This window comes from Hyperolius riggenbachi, chromosome 2 (assembly GCF_040937935.1).
Source record: "Hyperolius riggenbachi isolate aHypRig1 chromosome 2, aHypRig1.pri, whole genome shotgun sequence".
Lineage (NCBI taxonomy): Eukaryota > Metazoa > Chordata > Amphibia > Anura > Hyperoliidae > Hyperolius > Hyperolius riggenbachi.
The window spans coordinates 259,414,658-259,432,161 of NC_090647.1; the positions used below are offsets into that span (position 1 = coordinate 259,414,658).

General features: G+C 44.9%; 1 protein-coding gene across 3 annotated transcripts in view; it reads right to left on the minus strand.

Moving 5' to 3' along the window:
• Nucleotides 1-17,504, minus strand: part of LOC137546286 (merlin-like) — a 97,075-nt gene that overhangs the window by 61,771 nt on the left and 17,800 nt on the right. The window lies entirely within an intron of this gene.

Consider the following 17,504-nt stretch of genomic DNA (forward strand, 5'->3'; position numbering starts at 1 on the left):
AGTTTACATTTTCACACCTTGTCATAAAATCCCTTTTAAGCCACCAGCAAACAAGAAAATACTCAAAATAATTTTGATAACTGTTTTTCTTTACTTTTTGGTACTCTTTAAATTACAAAATGCTGAAAAGCTATTTTAAAAAGAAGTTAAAAAATTATCTCCTAGGAGAAAACTCAGGTGAAAAAGTGAATTGCATATGGCCCTTAGGCTAGTTACACACCGGGACGTTGCGTTATAGTGGACGTTATGGTCGCATAACGTCCCCTAACGCAACGTCTGACGGTGTTGGTAGAGGACATTGAGTGAGGCGCGTTAAGCGGCTCTTTCCGCATTAGGGCAGTGAGAGTGGTGCTGATTGGCCGGCGGGACCACGTGATGCGGAGTGAAACACTCCGCATCACGTGGTACCGCCAGCCAATCAGTGGCCACCAGTGCAGTGCATATTGAGTAGCCATGTGCGCGGCTAGGTAGCGGCCTCTCCCCGCCTCCTCTCCGCCCCAACACTGAGCATGTGCAAACAGTCTAACGCGGCTTAAGCTGCTGGAACGCTATAGTATGCTGCACGTTCTGAAGAACATGAAGCGTTACATGTAACGCAACGTGGGCAGTGAGAACAGCCCCATTGACTTTGTATTGCTGTGAGTTGGGGAGCGTTACAGGCTGCACTAACGTGCGCCTGTAACGTCCCTGTGTGGAAGCAGCCTTAGTGTCAAAGAAACTCTCAGGCCTATATGCAATTCACTTTTTCTCCTGACTTTTCTCCTAGGTGATATTTTCACACCTTGGGCCATATGCAATTCAGTTTTTCTCCTTAGTTTTCTCCTAGGTGATAGTTTTACTACTTGTCATCAGTGGCGTAGCTTTGGAGCTGTGGGTCCCGATGCAAGTTTTACAATGGGGCCCCCTAAGCACTCTATACATAACAATTGATACGGCGCACCAAAACCTGCCAATGGCAACTACAGTGTCAGAGGTGCAAGAAGGGGATTGGGAGCAGTTTGTTAATGATTACCACTATTGAAAGCATCTATAGAAGTGATTATTATGAGCACAGGACCAATAGGAAGCTAATACTGCAGTTGAGGGAGGGCCCCTTGGGGCTGAAGGGCCCTGATGCGGTCGCAACCTCTGCAACCCCTATTGCTACGCCCCTGCTTGTCATAAAATGCTTTTTAAGTCACCATCAAGCAAGAAAAAACTCAAAATAAATTTCACAGTACTTTTTCACCAATTTTTGGGTACTTTTTCAATTGTAAAATGCTGAAAATGTAGTTTACAGAGAAGATGAAAATTATATCCTAGGAGGTAACTCAGGTGAAAAAAATAATTGCATATGGGCCCTTATAATAATATGCACTTTAACCACTTCACCACTGAGGGGTTTTACCCCCTGAGCACCAGAGCAATTTTCACCTTTCAGCGCTCCTTCCATTCATTCGTCTATAACTTTATCATTACTTATCGCAATGAAATGAACTATATCTTGTTTTTTCCGCCACCAATTAGGCTTTCTTTAGGTGGGACATTATGCCAAGAATTATTTTTTTCTAAATGTGTTTTAATGGGAAAATAGGAAAAATGTGGGGAAAAAAATAATTATTTTTCAGTTTTCGGCCATTATAGTTTTTAAATAATGCATGCTACTGTAATTAAAACCCATGAAACGTATTTGCCCTTTTGTCCCGGTTATAAAACCATTTAAATTATGTCCCTATCACAATGTTTGGCGCCAATATTTTATTTGGAAATAAAGGTGCATTTTTTTCATTTTTGCGTCCATCCCTAATTACAAGCCCATAGTTTATAAAGTAACAGTGTTATACCCTCTTGACATAAATATTTAAAAAGTTCAGTCCCTAAGGTAACTATTTATGTATTTTTTTTAATTGTAAATTTTTTAATTTTTTTTTAATTACAAAAAAAAAAATGGGGAGTGTGGGAGGTAATGAGTTAATTTTATGTGTAAAAGTCATTTATTTGTATGTGAAAAATGTGTAGGGTGTAGTTTACTATTTGGCCACAAGATGGCCACAGTAACTTTTTGTTTTAATGCGACCTCCAAGCTTCCTTCCGGAAGCGTGGAGGAAGTATAAGGAGGCTGGACACGTGAGTTTTTTCTCACAATGATCGCGCTGCCCATAGGAGAGCAGCTGATCATTGCGGGGCTTAGATCAACGAACGGGAATGGATTTTCCCGTTCATTGATCTCTGGGCGAGCGGGCAGCGGCGTGTTTACTAGCGGCGGGCGGCGTGTTTACGAGCGGGAGCGCGGGCAGCGTCGGGAACGCGGAAAGTACGTGTTTCTCCGTCCCTGGTTGTTAAAGGATGGAAAAAGGGGCGGAGAAATACGTACGCGCGGGGGTAAAGTGGTTAAACCACCAGCAAGCAAGAAAAAACTCAAAATAAATTTCACAGTACTTTTTCACCAATTTTTGGGTGCTTTTTCAATTGTAAAATCCTGAAAAGTTATTTTAAAGAGAAGATGAAAATTATTTCATTGGAGATTACTCAGGAGAGAAAAATAATTGCATATGGGTCTCAGGCGTTTATTGTTGTCTGTCCTGCACTGATAACATTTTTCTTACTTCATGTCTTAGGCCTAGTTCACATTATAAATCGCAAGCACTGAACGCTTTTGTGAGCGCTTTTTAAAGCCATTTTGCTGGCATTGTTTGGTGATTGGCATTGTTTTTTTTTTTTTTACAGACAACCAGGAAGTGACCTCGAACTGAATCACTTTAATGTACTTTGTGAGGAAATTCGCTCACAAAATCACTTAGCCAAGTGCTTTTTAAAGCGCTTAGCAGTTTTCCTATATCTTTCACTGAAGTGCAATTGCTCTGAAAATGGTGCAGGACCCGCGTTTGCGAGTGGAAAGAAAGCTCATCACTTATGTGAGAACATTCACATTGAAGTTCAAAACATACGGATAAGTTAATTGGCTCCCCCTAAAAAATTGGCCCTAGACTACAGTACTTACATTACATAATATAGACATATGGCAATTGTAGGGATTAGATTGTGAGCTCCTTTGAGGGACAGTTAGTGACAAGACAATATATATATACACTGTACAGCGCTGCGTAATATGTCGGCGCTATATAAATACTGAATAATAATAATAATAATAATAATTGCTCAAGTGCATTTGAAACTCTTTTTAAAATCGCCAGCGCTTATAAAACTCAAAGCGCTCATAGGGCTTGATTCACTAAACCGTGATAACGCATATCACGGCCATGCTAGCGTTTTCGCCTGCAATTGCAAATTTTCACACATTCGCGATTGCGCACAGAAATTCGCAATTGCGCGCACAAACAAGCTAGCGTGGCCGTGATATGAGTTATCACGGTTTAGTGAATCAGCCCCATAGTGTGAACAAGCCCTTAAGGAGTAATGCTGTTGAGAAATTTCTCAGATGGCGGTGGCTTTAAAACTCTTTTTAAGTGGGGATGGTTTTTTACTTCAGTCCGATTTGTTTGCAACAAGCATGGACAAATTTGTAGATACCCCTACAACTCATCCTAAAAAGTGCTTTATGCCTATTAAAAAGTGAGGAGGCATTCATCATATGCATAGCAATGCAATCCACTGTCCAGGAAAATGCGTGCAGCAGGACTTTTCCGCAACTGCAATAAAAAAAAATCAATGTTAACTAGCCCATAGACAATCATTGCAGTCTTCAGCTATCCACTTTCAGTGCGATAATTCAAAACGCTGAGCAGCAGACATAAGGCAAATGAAAGGTAAACCTAACGTGAGCAGACATTTACATAGGGAGTTACGCAAAATTGCGTAACTTGCTACATTCATGCATCACTTAGGCTCGGCTCTCAGTGAGAGTTGTGTTGCGTTCCCTATAACAGTGTTTCATATAGTGATACTGTACAGTGAAGCATACAATGAAAAGTATACTTCACTGTCACTGGTAACATGCACGTTTTGTGGTAATGCATTGCAGGCAGTGCATTACGAGGCAATGCACCCGCCGTACTCTGAATGGTGGTGCATTGCAGTGCGGTAAGCTGCGTCAGATAAAGTGAAGCATACAGTCAATGAACAGTATGCTTCACGGTCAGCGCGTTAACGCACTGGCTTTGTGGTAATGCGCTGTAGTAGCTGCAGTACATTACCATCTCATGCTCCATTACATAGAAACGCACCCGTCACCCTTGAATGGTGGATTGGTGGTGCGTTGCAGTGTGGCAAGCCGCGTTACAGAGGACAGCCATTGTGCCAAACTTCAACACACCAATGTGAAAGTGGCCTTAAGGTTATTAGTCTTTTGTGAGTATACAAACAAAATATTTGTGTGTTTACTCAATTTTTGATTTGGTAGTGTGAACCAGCCATAAATACAAAGCAGTTGTTTCACGACTTCGCGCATGCCAATTATGTGTCATTGAGTGAAAGTAGTATTACCATTGCTTATTCAATAAGTAGTCCATTAGCAAGACTCCCTAAGGCCTGGAACCCACTACAAGTCGCAAATCGCAATCTCCTGCATTTTGAATGAGTGATTTGCAAGCGATTTCATGAGCGTTTTCTTTTGGTAGCGATTTAATAAAAATGTAAGCTTTTTGCCAGCGATTGTAATTACAATTTGCGATTAGTGATTTCAACGCTGATTGGTCGTTTTAAAACATTATAATTTTTTTTTACAGTTTACAGTTTGCATACATTTTTTACAGTTTGCATTAATTTAAAGTCACACACAAATCGCAATGTGTAGTGACTCATAAGCGATTTGCCAGCGCTCCAATACTTTACATTGAAGCGCAAACGCTCCCAAAATGTTGCATGTCCTGCGATTTGGTGAATAGCAATCGCTACTGTGGAATTTGTCACATCCATTTTCATTGCACAGTGTTTAGGGAAATAGCTAGCGATGATCTTTCATGCATCAGGGGTGTCTGAATCACACACCAGAAACAAGCATGCAGCATATGCAGTCAAACTTAGCACAAATGCCTGATTTGAATGCTTGGTCGGGGTCTATGTCTAAAAGTATTAGGCAGAGGATCAGCATCACAGCCAGGCAAATTGCTTTTAAAGAAAACAATATAGCAGCCTGCATATCCCTCTGACTTCAGTTGTCCTTTAAAGAAGACAAACTGTGCTGAACATATTGCCTTTACTGTTGAATGAGAAAACAAGCAATATGAGCAATTTGCTTATTTGTGTGATCATAGTTTAAGTGCATTAGTAATAATGCTAGCTCTAATATTTAGTAAAAAGTTTACCAACAGATACTGAAGCAAATCAGAAATGTTTCTAAAATGTTGCATCATACTGTAGATGACCATGGTATTCATCATTCTGATTATGTGTCATCTATATAAAACAGAAAGGTGTACAGATTTTGCTGTTTTACCAGTAAGCTTTCTGAGGCAAAACAGCAGCATTCTATTTACCTGACAAACAAAGATTAGTGTAACATGAGCTATTATTTCATTGCACTTGACATCCAGTGTGTAGTGCCTTCAGGGACTGATTATTGTATGAGCACCACAGTACAGGTTTTAACAGGTTTCAATGTGTTATGAAACAGAGGCCTAGGAACACCTGAATGACATGAGTCACAGAGCATTGGGGATGTAAACATGAGATTGTTACAGTAATTTTCATTGTAACTATTGGGTGTTTAACTGGAATTGCAGCCATTTTGTTTTTTTATGTAAATAGCTATGTTAATTAAAATATTCGGATGCTATTGCTGTTTATGTTCCCTCTGCATAACAACCTTCTCAAATGGGGCACAGAAAGTATTACGAATCGTAAGCCCTATCTACACCATACAATTTTTTGTCCAATTCAATTCATTGATTTGATTCGATTCGATTCAATTTAACATGTCTGATCGGGATTCAATTCGATTCGATTCAATTTACCATTGTTTTACAATGGCAAGTTGAATCGAATCGAATCTCGATCGGACATGTCGGATTGAATCGAATCAATGAATCAAAAAAAAATTGTATGGTGTAGATGGGGCTTAAGAGATGTAGGGCCATATGCAATTCACTTTTTCTCCTGAGTTTTCTCCTAGGAGATAATTTTTCATCTTGTAATCCCTCCAATCCCTTCTAAATTCAGCGGCCCGCCTCATTCACCTCTCCACACGCTCTTCCGATGCAGCCCCACTGTGCCATTCTCTCCACTGGTTACCCATTACCCAGAGGATCCAGTTCAAACTCCTGACTCTAACATACAAAGCCCTCCATGGAGTTGTGCCCTCCATACATCTCATCACTAATCTCAAGATATTGTCCCTCCCGCAACCTCCGCTCCTCCCAAGAAATTCTTCTGGCCTCTAAGCTGATCACCTCCTCTCATGCTCGCATCCAAGACTTTACACGAGCATCATCCCTTATCTGGAACTCTCTTCCACAGCCTGTACGTCATGCTCCAAACCTGGACATCTTCAAACGCACTCTTAAAACACACCTTTTCAGACAAGTTTAGAACATTCTATAGCCCTTATTTACTTATCTGACAAAATGTAATCAGAGGCAAAGGGTCACTGCCTCATCCATCCTCCACCCCCTTACCTAGTGTGTCCCCAACTACCCATTAGATTGTAAGCTCGCAAGGGCAGGGTCATCCTCCTAATGTTTACTGTTTATGGCACAATATTTGTGGTGCTTGGGACTCTGTTGTACATTTTGTTAGTGTATCTATGTTCCCCTTGTCGTCTTTTTGTGCTTTGTAAAGCGCTGCGGAATATGTTGGCGCTATATAAATAAAAAATAATAATAATCTTGTATTTAAAATAATTTTTTTGCACTCTGCATTTGAAAAAGTACCAAAAATAGGTGAAAAAGTATTACTAAAACTATTTTGAGTATTTTCTTGCTTGCTGGGGGTTTGAAATGCATTTTATTTACAAGTTGTGAAAATATCACTTAGGAGAAAACTCAGGTGAAAAGGGTAATTGCATATGGGCCGTAATCCTAAACCCAATTGCTCTTTTCCCCTTAGGCCCGGTTCACACTTGCGGTTGTCTGCCAAACGGACCGGATGACCTGACCGGATCCGGACCGGATCCGGATCGGAACCGTACGGTTCTGATCCGGATCCGATCCGGATCCGGTCAGGTTGCATCAGGTGTTCATCAGGATGCGATCCGGATCCGTTTGGCAAAAGTTAAGTACAAACCAAAAAAATGTTGGGGTCTGGGAGGTCAGCAGAAGGGGGACCTGTGGAATCAGGCCCTCTGCTGTTTAGCACTCACCTCCACCTCCGACATGCTGCCAACATCTCCAGCTCGTGTAAAGTCACTGCTGCTCCACTCCAAAATGCTTGCCCATGTGTCCCCATCCAAAATCGCCGCAACAATCCGCATAGGAAGTGGGGTAGAACATCCGGATTTTTAGCCAGTGTGTTGTGCGCTCTCCGGTTCTCATTGCTTTGTATTGGCCGGATGGTGCAGTCCGGCTCCGCCCCGGATACGGCTGCCGGAGGAGCCGGACCCAAAAATAGCGCATGTTGGAACGGACGCCGGAGTCCGGATCCGGGCCGGCTCCGGTCCGGCAGAACGGACGCATGTGAACAGACGCATAGGCTTTAATTGCCATGCCGTGCGTCCGTTCCGTCCGTTCTGCAAGCGGTCCGGCTCCGGCACGGCGATTCCGGACGGCCACCGCTAATGTGAACCGGGCCTTACTGAACATATCTCCTTCTATACTTATATTTTGCCTACAGGAAGTGAGGAGAAGTATATGATGTTGAGTTCTCATATGATATGAATTCTCATGGTTTTGTATGTCTGCAGATATGAGAACCCAATAGCTTTTCGATACCTGGTGTGAGTGGTCCAAAGTCCCTCTTAAAGGGATACTTAAGTCAAGGGGCAAAAATGAGTTTAACTCACCTGGGGCATTCCTCAGCCCCCTGCAGCCGATCGGTGCCCTCGCAGCCCCGCTCTGATGCTCCTGGACCCGCCGGCGGCGACTTCCGGTTTCGCCGTCACCGGCCGACAGGCATGGGAACGCGAGTGATTTTCCACGTTCCCAGCCATAATATCGCCCCCTATGCTGCTATTGCGGCCTCCTGGGTTAAACTCATTTTTGCCCCTTGACTTAAGTATCCCTTTAAGGATCTGTTGAACAAAAGTTTTCCCAAGTTAAGTTATTGTAATATTTACCTTTGCATACTTTATTTCCTTGTTTGTAATGTTCTTAAAAAAAAAGGTTGGACACAGTATTTTATCTTGGAGTAAGGTAAATGGACTATCACATTTTCTATATTAAAGTGTACTTTTAGGGGAAAAAAATGGCACATGGGGTACTTACCTTTGGATGCGGAAGCCTCTGGATACTAATGAGGCTTCCCCTGTCCTCCTCAGCAGATGGGATTCAGCAGTCAGCTTGTTGGTGTTTGTCGCCGCTCCTGCACAGGCACACTAGCCTGATGTTTTCCATTCTACTGCACAAGCACAAGCCCGTGCAATAGAGAGGACTCGACTGGGCTCGGCTATTTCCTGAGTGGAAAGATGCTAGTGCGCCTGCGCAGGCAGGCCACTGGTATTGTTATTGTTTTACTTTGTGTAGTAGTCTCCGTGCTGGATTGGGCTGGCTGAGGAGGACGGGGGAAGCCTTATTAGGATCCAGAGCCTTCTACCTCCGAGGAAAGTATTTTTTTTTATTATTTAAATTTTTCCGGTTTACTTTAAGGCTGATAAGCTTTTTATCTCAGGCTTCCTTCTCTGTTGTCCTTTTAGCTGTAGTGCAAATAATCTACCATGTTATCTCCAGACTCATTCATAAGCTGTGTACACATGCTGGATGAAACTCAGCCTATAAAGACCACTTTTGCTGAGAATCTAGCATGTGTACACTGGCCCCTGATGTCTCAGCCATCGATCAACCTGGCTGGCAGATCGACTCAGCCAAGGAAATGCCAAGACCATTATTTTCTGCACTTACCTTGCCCGCCGTGTGAAAAGTTGCGGATCGAATCCCAATTCCTGCAAGGCAACATGCGCGAGACTATAGGGGGGTGTGACGGATTCACCTGTGCTAAATGCGTCCAGCGTGTGAAAATGCGCACAAAGTTGTGATTCGGAGTACCGCTTTAGGTCCCCAGCCTCACTTAAAAAAACAAGAAAATATTCTGCCAGTCCAAAAACCAGTCACTTTCTGTAGGAAATGGTGTAGCGTGTGTTTCTCCTTGGAGACGTTTCCATATATATATATATATATATATATATATATATATATATATATATATATAATATATATACACACACACACACACACACACAGGGTGGGCCATTTATATGGATACACCTTAATGAAATGGGAATGGTTGGTGATATTAACTTCCTGTTTGTGGCACATTAGTATTTGTGAGAGGGGAAACTTTTCAATATGCGTGGTGACCATGGTGGCCATTTTGAAGTTGGCCATTTTGAATCCAACTTTTGTTTTTTTCAATAGGAAGAGGTTCATTTGACACATCAAACTTATTGGGAAATTCACAAGAAAAACAATGGTGTGCTTGGTTTTAACATAACTTTATTCTTTCATGAGTTATTTACAAGTTTCTCTTTGTTTACAGCCATTGACATGTCGCTGAGATTAACACGTGAGGAGCGGATAGAAATTGTGTCGATGTCTGGTGAACGCAGTAACCGGGTCATTGCAGCAGATTTCAATGCAAGACACCCAACGAGACCACCCATCTCCCATGCTACAGTTACCAAACTGCTTACTAAGTTTCATGAAACTGGTTCAGTGTTGGATTTGCCAAAATGTGGATGCATGAAATCTGTCACTAATGAAAAAACATCAGTATCTGTCCTAGCTTCATTCAGCAAGAGCCCACAGCGTAGCACTCGCCGCATGTCACTGGAGAGTGGCATTAGTCGCTTCGGCGGATATTAGCTACTCACAAATGGCACCCTTACAAACTCCAGCTATTGCAGCATCTCAACGAGGATGACCCAGATCGGTGCACTGAATTTGCAGAATGGGCAAAACAAAAATTGGAACAGGACCCTCAGTTTACGCAGAAGATTTTGTTCAGTGATGAGGCAAACTCTTATGTGAATGGTAAAGTTAACAAACAAAACCACCGCTATTGGTCTGACACTAACCCACATTCAATAGATCCCTCCAAGACTGTTGGAAGAAAAAAAATTGATGGTATGGTGTGGTATATGGGGTACAAAGATAGTTGATAGTTGATTCTTCATCAATGGAAACCTCAAGGCCACTGGATATGCGAGTTTTTCCTGCAAGATGGCGCACCACCACATTATGGGTGCCAGGTCAGAGCATTCCTAGATGAACAGTTTCCTGGACAGTTTCAACAGGTGAAAAACAGCAGCTCTCTGCAGTTGGTTTGTGGACAGTCAGGGCTAAGACAAAGGAGCTCAGTGAGGACCTGCGGCTGCGCATTGTACCTGCTCACAAGTCAGGAAATGGCTACAAGGCCATTTCTAAATTTTTTCAAATTCCAGTGGCTACAGTGCAAAGTATTATTAAAAAATACAAGATATTCTGCACTGTGGAAAATCTCAGAGGACAAGATCAGAAGCCAAAAGTGACACCTGTGCTGGCCAGGAGGATAGTGAGAGAGGTGTTAAAAAAATACAAGGATCACCACCAAGGCCGTCCTGGTGAATCTGGGCTCTGCTGGTGGCAATGTCTCGAGTCAGACAATCCAATGGACACTGCACACTGATGGGTTCCATGGATGCAGACCAAGGCGGACACTACTTCTCCAGATAAGGCACACAAAAGCTCGCTTGGCCTTTGCAAATGCTCATCTGGACAAAGAAGAAGACTTCTGGTCTTCTGTGTTATGGTCAGATGAAACAAAAATTGAATTGTTTGGTCACAATGATGTTTCCTTCATTTGACATAAAGCCTTCAACCCAAAGAACACCATCCCCACTGTCAAACATGGTGGTGGGAACCTAATGCTTTGGTGGTGTTTTTCAGCCAATGGACCAGGGAACCGTATCACAGTTAACGGCACCATGAAAAAAGAGCAATACATGAGGATTCTCAGCGACAACATCAGGAAATCTGCAGAGAAACTTGGCCTTGAGCATCATGGACATTTCAGCATGACAATGACCCAAAACAAATAGCAAAAGTGGTAAATAAATTGTTAGCAGACAACAACATTAACGTTTTGGAATGGCCCAGGCACAGTTCTGACTTGAATCCAATTGAGAATCTGTGGAGAGAGCTAAAGATCAGGGTGATGGCAAGAAGACCCTCCAACCTGAAAGATTTGGAGCTTATTGCTAAAGATGAATGGGCAAAAATACCTGTGGAGACATGCAAAAAGCTGGTCTGCAATTAAAGGAAGTGTTTGAATGCTGTAATAGCCAATAGTCATGTCAAGTCATTTCTATTGATTATTGAGAAGGGCGTGAATAATTTTGGACTGGACAGTCTTTGCTGAAATGTAAATAAAAGCGGAGAAATGTTTTTTTTTCACAGTAATGCCTCTTGTACATCGTCTTATTATCTTTTGGGAAATACCTATGTCACTTCCTGTCAAAAAATTACTTGTAAATAGAAGTCAAATAAAAGTTACTTTTAAGTCAAAATTTGCCAAGGGTATGTATAATTATGGAAAACACTTTATATATATATGGGGGGGGGGGGGGGGGGGTGACGGATTCACCTGTGCTAAATGCGCCCAGCGTGTGAAAATGCGCACAAAGTTGTGATTCAGAGTACCCCTTTAGGCCCCCAGTCTCACTTAAAAAAACAAGAAAATATTCTGCCAGTCCAAAAACCAGTCACTCTCTGTAGGAAATGATGTAGCGTGTGTTTCTCCTTGGAGATGTTTCCATAAAAAAACTCCACAGCAGATCCATTTTATATTCCTGGTTCCTACTACAATAGGGGACTTAAAGCTAAGCCAGAACAGCACACCGTTCATAAACCTATAAATGACAAAGAGACATTCACCTGGTGTGTCCTATAGTAGCCCTTATTTAAACATATATATATATATATATATATATATATATATATATATATATATATTTCCACATGGTGTCATAGTTTGATGAATATTCCGGATCCGCTTTGCCCAGTCATTCCTAATTCACAGTGTGTAATACGGCAAAAGCAATATACCTTTTCAGAGGTTGATGATGCGTCTAGCTATCCCACAGCCTGAGATATTAATACCTTAGACAAGGAGGCCGGTAAAACAAACATGTTTGATATCTATGGCTCCAGAGCATGATGACTGAGTGTAAAATGTTGTTTTTTGTATTATATGTCGGATATCCGCCGAGTTATGGCATAATTGGAGAAATTACCAAACTCTGTCCCTAACACAAACCGGACCTCAACCTAAGGTCAGTTTGCTAGGGGTGGGGGAATCATCTCTTATTACCATCTGCACCCTCCAGTGGAGAAAGGGTTAAATGGGTGGACACCCAATCTGTCAGAGAGAGTCCTTCCCAGCCAGTATCCATATTCCATCACAGATCTGAGCTCTCCATAATTGGACTATTATATCTGCTGTTTTGGACTTCCAATTTCAAAGGACACAGTAACTTGACCAACTGTTCAGACTATACCTAGTTATTATTTTCAAGTATAATCCTTTATTATTTAACTAGAACAATCTGTTCCAATTGCTGTATTTAGTTTAAGCATTATTTTATTATAAAATAAATGATTAAAAAACGTTTGTCCAACTGCTTGTTCTGAAAGCCGCAAAGAGTTCCTCATCTCCTAAGGGAAATGTTACCATAACCGTTTTATTAATATCGTTACATTTTGTTATCTCTACAATGGTTGTTGAATAACCTTTTTTTCCTACAGGATTTAGCTAGAGTTAGATTGGTGTATTCACATGCTTATTGCGAATTGGTGGCAGCGACCCGATCTCTATATCAGATTGTAGATTGTATCAATTGTACATACAATCAAAAGTGTACGCTGTGTGGATTCACCAACCAATCCAAAAGGTTACTTTGCCTGCAGTGCTGAGGGTGACTTCACATTCATTACAGTGGGTCTGGCAACGCGTGAGAGACATTCTAAATACTTTTGGCAGCTAATAACTTGTAAAGGGCAAAATTTAAAAAAAGAACATCTTAAAGGACAACTGAAGTGAGAAGAATATGGAGACTGCCATATGTATTTCCTTTTAAACAATACCAGTTGCCTGGCTGTCCTGCTGATCCATTTAATAATATAATAATAATAATAATAATAATATAATAATAATAATAATAATCTGAACATTTGTATAGCGCTTTTCTCCTGTTGGACTCAAAGCGCTCAAGAGCTGCAGCCACTGGGACGCGCTCAGGAGGCCACCCTGCAGTGTTAGGGAGTCTTGCCTTGAACTCCTTACTGAATAGGTACTGACCCTAGCCAGGATCGAACCCTGGTCTCCCATGTCAAAGGCAGTGCCCTTAACCAGTACACTATCCAGCCACTATCCAGCCATTTGGCTGCAGTAGTGTCTGAATAACACCAGAAACAAGCATGCAGCTAATCTTGTTAGATCTGACAAAAAATGTCAGAAACACCTGATCTGCTGTATGCTTGTTCAGGGTCTATGGCTAAAAGTATTTGAGGGAGAGGATCAGAATGATAAAGGAAATATGCACACCCCTATATCCCTCTCGCTTCAGTTGTCCTTTAAAAGGTGTATCTTGCAAACTTATTCCTATTCAATGTTCAATATGATGACACCTTAACCATCTTTTCTTAAAGGGACTCTGAGCAGTGCAGAAACTATGGAAAGATGCATATAATTTTGAAGCTCTCTTTCTCCTCTTTCCAACAATATATAAACCGCCGCCCCACGCCTTTTAGTTTTCGCTATTTCGATCGCGAAAATAGCGAAAACTAAAAGGCGTAGGGTGGCGGTTTATATATCATTGGAAAGAGGAGAAAGAGAGCTTAAAAATGATATGCATCTTTCCATAGTTTCTGCACTTTTTGGAGTCCAGTATTTTATTACACAGGACGAGTTTTCCCCAAAGTCGGCAGCTCAATTCAGCACAATGCAATGAAATACAAGGAACCCAGGTGGATATAATTACAAACCTCATGCTGATAGGTGTGAGGATATAATTAATTAGTTGTGGGTTTGCTTAAAGGCATAACCACAGGCACTGCTCGGAGTCCCTTTAACCTGAATACCCTGGAGGAACCCTGCAAATAATTTTGAGATCTCAGGAAACCCCTTAATCAGAGGCGCTTCTAGAGACCAACTGACCAGCTAATTGCCTAGAGCGTCAGATTTATTGCAGGGCGGCTTTGAGGGAAAAAAAGTTTATTTTTCCTGTCCTTAGAGGCTGAAAACTCAGGGAACAAAGATAAAAAGTTCTAATGAAAGCCTCTGCTGCTCAGCCTCAAATAAGGAATCTACAAACCTTTTGTCTACAACCAGGGCCGGCCCGCTCATGAGGCGGGGTGAAACATTTGCCTCAGGCGGCAAATCTGCGGGGGCAGCATCCACCCCCGCCATCAGGGGGGGACAGCCGATACAAAAGTGATGGGCCCAGCCGCCTGAGGCTCCCAAGGGGGGGCCCGGGCCCCCTGCTCACTTACTGCGGCTCCGCTACAGGCCCCCTGCTCCCAGCATGTCATGTCTGGTAACTGCGAGCGGCTGCTGCAGCAAGTGATGATGCCAGCCAATCACAGAGGAGGGTGAAGCCAGTGTCAGACTGAGCCAATGGGAGGGCGGGATTTCCCCCGGTAGGCCCCACCCCAAAGTCCCGACATGCCTGCTGTGGGTGGTCTGTGGTGCATACAAAGACACGGCCAGGCTGGCTGCCGTCCAGCTAAGGAGGGTCTGGGAGGAGGAGCTGCAGGTAGCATGCTGGGAATGGAGGAGGCCTGGTGCTGCTGAAGATGGAGGAGGCAAGATGACTGAGGTGATGGGCTGGCTCACCCAGCCAGACCTCAAGAAGAGAAGTTTTCAATAAAGATCGCCTGGCCACGAAAAGAAGCCCCGCCCACCACTCCCGGTAAGCCCGCCCACCACTCCCGGTAAGCCCCGCCCACCACGTCCGGTAAGCCCCGCCCCCACACAGCACTTTGGCCTAAATCCTGGTGTCTCTCCGTCCCCCAGCACCCACACTGACCTCTCAGCACCCACACTGACCTCCCAGAACCTACACTGACCTGACCTCCAAGCACCCACACGGACCTCCCAGAACCTACACTGACCTGACCTCCCAGAACCTACACTGACCTCCCAGAACCTACACTGACCTGATCTCCAAGCACCCACACTGACCTCCCAGAACCTACACTGACCTCCCAGAACCTACACTGACCTGACCTCCAAGCACCCACACTGACCTCTCGCCACCCACACTGACCTCCCAGAACCTACACTGACCTGACCTCCAAGCACCCACACTGACCTTCCAGAACCTACACTGACCTCCCAGAACCTACACTGACCTGACCTCCAAGCACCCACACTGACCTCCCAGAACCTACACTGACCTGACCTCCAAGCACCCACACTGACCTCTCAGAACCTACACTGACCTGACCTCCAAGCACCCACACTGACCTGACCTCCAAGCACCCACACTGACCTCCCAGAACCTACACTGACCTCCCAGAACCTACACTGACCTCCCAGAACCTACACTGACCTGACCTCCAAGCACCCACACTGACCTCTCAGCACCCACACTGACCTCCCAGAACCTACACTGACCTCCCAGAACCTACACTGACCTGACCTCCAAGCACCCACACTGACCTGACCTCCAAGCACCCACACTGACCTCCCAGAACCTACACTGACCTGACCTCCAAGCACCCACACTGACCTCTCAGCACCCACACTGACCTCCCAGAACCTACACTGACCTCCCAGAACCTACACTGACCTGACCTCCAAGCACCCACACTGACCTCTCAGCACCCACACTGACCTCCCAGAACCTACACTGACCTCCCAGAACCCACACTGACCTGACCTCCAAGCACCCACACTGACCTCCCAGAACCTACACTGACCTGACCTCCAAGCACCCACACTGACCTCTCAGCACCCACACTGACCTCCCAGAACCTACACTGACCTGACCTCCAAGCACCCACACTGACCTCCCAGAACCTACACTGACCTCCCAGAACCTACACTGACCTGACCTCCAAGTACCCACACTGACCTCCCAGAACCTACACTGACCTGACCTCCAAGTACCCACACTGACCTCTCAGCACCCACACTGACCTCCCAGAACCTACACTGACCTGACCTCCAAGCACCCACACTGACCTCCCAGAACCTACACTGACCTGACCTCCAAGCACACATACTGACCTGACCTCCAAGCACCCACACTGACCTCCCAGAACCTACACTGACCTCCCAGAACCTACACTGACCTGACCTCCAAGTACCCACACTGACCTCCCAGAACCTACACTGACCTGACCAAGCACCCACACTGACCTCCCAGAACCTACACTGACCTGACCTCCCAACACCCACACTGACCTCTCAGAACCTACACTGACCTGACCTCCAAGCACCCACACTGACCTCCCAGAACCTACACTGACCTGACCTCCAAGCACCCACACTGACCTCCCAGAACCTACACTGACCTGACCTCCAAGCACCCACACTGACCTCCCAGAACCTACACTGACCTGACCTCCAAGCACCCACACTGACCTCCCAGAACCTACACTGACCTGACCTCCAAGCACCCACACTGACCTCCCAGAACCTACACTGACCTCCCAGAACCCACACTGACCTGACCTCCAAGCACCCACACTGACCTCTCAGAACCTACACTGACCTCTCCCTGCACCCACACTGACCTCTCCCTGCACCCACACTGACCTCCCTGAACCTACACTGACCACTTAACACAAGCCTTCCCATCACTACACCTAACACTAACCTCACTGTTGCACAAACTGATGTGACACAGAGGGTGACACAGAGGGAGACACTTTTTTACTGCGTCGTGCTGTGCGTGCCACTTTCTTTGGAGCCATGCACAGTTTTTGACGCTACGGGCACGGGGGTGGGGTGGCTATTGAGCGGGCTCAGCAGCCAGTGGGTGGGCTTGGGAGGGGGGGGGCAGGCCTGATGATGTGCGAGGGGCCCCAAAATTTCTGATGGCGGCCCTGGCGCCGGCACCCGCCTCTCCATGGACGCTGGGGCCGCCCGCCGAGCTGGAGGGGTAGCGGGCAGAAACAGGGTATTGGGCCTAGCGGCGGGGAGGGGGGTCGGACCCCCCCCTCCCTCGCCTGGGTCCCCCGATCTGCGCTCCTCCTCCAGCGTAAAGTACCAGCCAGCGTGCATATGACGAAGAGGCAACAGGCGGGGGAATCACTCACCTCTTCCGCGTTCCATCGCACTGACGTCACTTCCGGCAACGACGCCCACTGTATTGTAAGTTGACGGCCTTGCAGGAAGTGACGTCAGTGGAGCGCACGATGGAACGCGGAAAAGGTGAGTGATTCCTCCGCCCGTTGCCTCTTCAACATATGCGCGCTGGCTGGTACTTTACGCTG